The following is a 5,108-nucleotide window of genomic DNA, read 5'->3' as shown; positions in this document are numbered from 1 at the left end:
AACCTGTAGCTGTTTAAAAAAACACATTTAAAGCAGTAACACAAAGCATCTCTTAGAAAGTTCCTTACCTTGGGTAGCTCAAAGCTAAGTAAACGAGTCTCTACAGTTATTTGTGCTCCCCATGTTTCCTTTAGAGACAGACTATGGCGTCCTACAAAAGAGTCTGGATTTAAGGGGAAAATGTGTACACAATATCTAAAACTGATTGGTAAAGTGATAATATAACTCAAGATCTCAAATCATTCAGCTTTTTAAAGCCATGGTAGTGTTTTACATTATTATGGCACAGTTAGAAATGTCTTAATGCTAACAGCTAAGCTGTTTTATGTAACAAGCACACAGAGTTACACTGATTAGGAAATTAATATCAATTGCATCCTTTATAATAATATCTTTTACCATTTTAGTAAAATATTTGATGGGCATTTTAGGCAAAATTTGTTGCTTGAAGTATTCAAATTATTGTCTTTCTTCTTCATATGCATAGATGGACACAAAGTTAGTTGAAAATATAGCCTTCAATTATAGTCACATTGGGAAGAATATATTTACAGTTAAGATTTCAATTATTTCCTTGGTGTTCTAATAATAAGATATAATACACACATGGCCCTGGCCGGTTGGCTCAGCAGTAGAGCGTCGGCCTAGCGTGCGGAGGACCCGGGTTCGATTCCTGGCCAGGGCACACAGGAGAAGCGCCCATTTGCTTCTCCACCCCTCCGCCTCTCCTTCCTCTCTCTCTCTCTTCCCCTCCCGCAGCCAAGGCTCCATTGGAGCAAAGATGGCCCGGGCGCTGGGGATGGCTCTGTGGCCTCTGCCTCAGGCGCTAGAGTGGCTCTGGTCGCAAATGGCGACGCCCAGGATGGGCAGAGCATCGCCCTCTGGTGGGCAGAGCGTCGCCCCATGGTGGGCGTGCCGGGTGGATCCTGGTCGGGCGCATGCGGGAGTCTGTCTGACTGTCTCTCCCTGTTGCCAGCTTCAGAAAAATGCAAAAAAAAAAAAAAAAAAAAATATATATATATATATATATATATATATATATATATATATATATATATATATATAATACACACAAATAGGGTCATAGTTATAGCCTAATTATTAGAAAGAAAAATATTTCTTACTTAGTTCTTAGTTTATCTTTCAGGTACTATAAACTATTTACAAACTTTAAGATAGGGAAGGGCAAAAAAGTCAAGAAGTGATAATAAATGAGTGGAGTTGACATGAGAAAAAGATGAAAAAGGTGAAAATTTTACATAAAATGTACCTATAAGCAAGGCAAACAGGCAACTTTTTATTATGGCTGCCATGGCTCTGTACTCATCAAATACAGATTTTATCCAGATAAAATTGAAGTGAAGCTCCAGATGGAGCTTATGGTGAAACAAGTGGTCCCAATGACATGACTCATTTGTATTTTATTTATCCATAGAAATCATCCTGCTAGGACCTCTCCATGGAATTATTTCTTGGTCTACACTTTTGACTATACTTGAGAGGTAATGGTAAAACAATGAAGTATCCTGAGAAACCATAGAACTTTACAGGGAAACTTTGATTGTCATCTGCAAATGTCTTGAAATATCAGACATTGGAAATCAAGCAATAGCATTTTATAAGTAGCAGTGTGCATACAGGCTTTATATAGAATAACTTTATTCACACATTCCTATGATCATATACACACAGAGTATGTTACTTCCCCCACCCTGATTTATCAGATGGTGTGAACTAATTTTTGTGTGTTTCAATGTAGAATGTCTCATTTTGATACCTTTTGAGCAGTCCCCTTGCATACAGTGCTCTTATTTCTTATTGCTGAGATATAGAAAATAGGATAGTAATAGCAATGTGTGCTTACAATTTACTATCGGAATACAGGGACCTACCAGGCAAGATAGTAACTAGGATTTGACAATGACTTCAGTGGGAGTGAGCTCATCTCATCTGGTTTGGGTAACAATCTTGCCACACACTGTGCCCTCCTCATTATACCTCATGCCACTGGGATGAACAACATTTCACAAGACAACCTTTGGGGTACTCTCCCTTGCACCTCAGTTTACTGCTCAGTTGATGCAACCCGTGAAAGATATCGCAGGGCAGTTTCTGGTGGCACTGGATGGAGAGCTTTAGGATCTCTCCCTACACTTTCAATTTGTCCATAGTGGCTTTTGTTAGTGGCTCCCTGCCCTTCTGGAACCTGAGGTAGAGGGCTAGAACCCTTCTCAGGGAACTGCTTAAACCCAATGTGTCCCTTTGATTCCCTTTTCTTTTATCTTGGTGAAACTATCAATCATTGTCGATCCAGAAACATTGTTGTAAAAGTCAAGTGTAGTAACTAAAATTAAAGAGTCAAACTACTTGCCTTTAAATCTTTTTCTTAATACAAAGAGTGAATCAGTGGTTACTAGAAGATGGAGAGCAAGAGGATCAGTATGATGGTGTTTAAGGGTACAAAGTTGTAACATGTGCTAACTAAGCATAGATATGTAATGCACAGTATATTGAATATAGACAATATTGTACTCAAGTATGTAATGTGAAAAAAATTGTTACAATAGCAACCATATTATAATATATAAATGTATCAAAGTAATAGGCTGTACATCTTAAATTTATACATGGTACATGCCAAAGTTATTTATTAATTTGTATTTTATGGTGTTCAGTGACTTTCCTTGTGCCATATCTGTTTCCTATTTACCTTCTATTAATGTCTATTTCACTTCCATTCTATGCCAAATGCCTTCTTCATGTGGATTTTAGAATTTTGAAATTTAGTCAAGCAATATATCATACTACAATTGCAATGTTTCCTTTTATCTTTCATTATTCTCTATATAGGGAATTTATGAGTTATTTTTTTTAATAATTTTATTTTTTTTAATGGGGTGACATCAATAAATCAGGATACATATATTCAAAGATAAAAAGTCCAGGTTATCTTGTTGTTCAATTATGTTGCATACCCATCACCCAAAGTCAGATTGTCCTCTGTCACCTTCTATCTTGTTTTCTTTGTGCCCCTCCCCACCCACTTTCCCTCTCCCATTCCCCCCTCCCCCCTGTAACCACCACACTCTTATCAATATCTCTTAGTTTCACTTTTATGTCCCACCTACGTATGGAATAATGCAGTTCCTGGTTTTTTCTGATTTACTTATTTCGCTTCATATCATGTTATCAAGATCCCACCATTTTGCTGTAAATGTTCCGATGTCATCATTTCTTATGGCTGAGTAGTATTCCATAGTGTATATGTGCCACATCTTCTTTATCCAGTCATCTATTGAAGGGCTTTTTGGTTGTTTCCATGTCCTGGCCACTGTGAACAATGCTGCAATGAACATGGGGCTGCATGTGTTTTTACGTATCAATGTTTCTGAGTTTTGGGGGTATATACCCAGTAGAGGGATTGCTGGGTCATAAGGTAGTTCTATTTTCAGTTTTTTGAGGAACCACCATACTTTCTTCCATAATGGTTGTACTACTTTACATTCCCACCAACAGTGTATGAGGGTTCCTTTTTCTCCACAGCTTCTCCAACATTTGCTATTACCTGTCTTGCTAATAATAGCTAATCGAACAGGTGTGAGGTGGTATCTCATTGCCGTTTTGATTTGCATTTCTCTAATAGCTAAAGAAGATGAGCATCTTTTCATATATCTGTTGGCCATTTGTATTTCTTCCTGGGAGAAGTGTCTATTCATATCCTCTTCCCATTTTTTTATTGGATTGTTTGTTTGTTTGTTGTTGAGTTTTATGAGTTCTTTGTATATTTTGGATATTAGGCCCTTATCTGAGCTGTTGTTTGAAAATATCATTTCCCATTTAGTTGGCTTTCTGTTTATTTTGTTATCAGTTTCTCTTGCTGAGCAAAAACTTCTTAGTCTGATGTAGTCCCATTCATTAATTTTTGCCTTCACTTCTCTTGCCTGTGGAGTCAAATTCATAAAATGCTCTTTAAAACCCAAGTCCATGAGTTGAGTACCTATGTCTTCTTCTAAGTACTTAATTGTCTCAGGCCTTATGTTTAGATCTTTGATCCATTTTGAGTTAATTTTTGTACAAGGGGAGAGACTGTAGTCCAGTTTCATTCTTTTGCATGTGGCTTTCCAGTTTTCCCAGCACCATTTGTTGAAGAGGCTTTCTTTTCTCCATTATGTGTTGTTGGCCCCTTTATCAAAAATTATTTGACTATATATATGTGGTTTTATTTCTGGACTTTCTATTCTGTTCCATTGGTCTGAGTGTCTATTTTTCTGCCAATACCATGCTGTTTTGATTGTCGTGGCCCTATAATAGAGTTTGAAGTCAGGTATTGTAATGCCCCCAGCTTCATTCTTTTTCTTTAGGATTGCTTTGGCTATTCGGGGTTTTTTATAGTTCCATATAAATCTGATGATTTTTTTCCATTTCTTTATAAAACATCATTGGAAGTTTGATGGGAATTGCATTAAATTTGTATATTGCTTTGGGTAATATAGCCATCTTGATTATATTTATTCTTCCTAACCAAGAACAAGGAATATTCTTCCGTCTCACTATATCTTTTTCGATTTCCCTTAACAATGGTTTATAGTTTTCATTATATAAGTCCTTTACATTCTTTGTTATGTTTATTCCTAAGTATTTTATTTTTTTTGTTGCAATCGTGAAGGGGATTATTCTTTTGAGTTCGTTCTCAATTGTTTCATTGTTGGCATATAGAAAGGCTATTGACTTCTGTATGTTAATTTTGTATCCTGCGACCTTACTATATTGGCTTATTGTTGCTGGTAGTCTTTTTGTGGATTCTTTGGGGTTTTCGATGTATAGGATCATATCATCTGCAAAAAGTGATACCTTTACTTCTTCTTTTCCAATATGGATGCCTTTTATTTCTTTGTCTTGTCTGATTGCTCTGGCTAGAACTATAAGTTATTTTTTAATGCTTGGGGTCCTATCTCACAAAATCATTTTCTTTTATCTCCTGAAATAGTAGGAGTTGAAAAAGTTTTTATGGCCATAATTTTATTATGATTTTTATGCTAAAGCCATAGGGAGGTGGTTTTTGTGTTTAAATAGATTTACTGTTTCAAGTGTTAAAAGATGAAGCTCTA

The sequence above is a fragment of the Saccopteryx bilineata genome, chromosome 5 (genome assembly GCF_036850765.1).
Source record: "Saccopteryx bilineata isolate mSacBil1 chromosome 5, mSacBil1_pri_phased_curated, whole genome shotgun sequence".
Lineage (NCBI taxonomy): Eukaryota > Metazoa > Chordata > Mammalia > Chiroptera > Emballonuridae > Saccopteryx > Saccopteryx bilineata.
The sequence above is the reverse complement of the archived record's forward strand: the minus strand, read 5'-3'. Positions refer to the sequence as shown.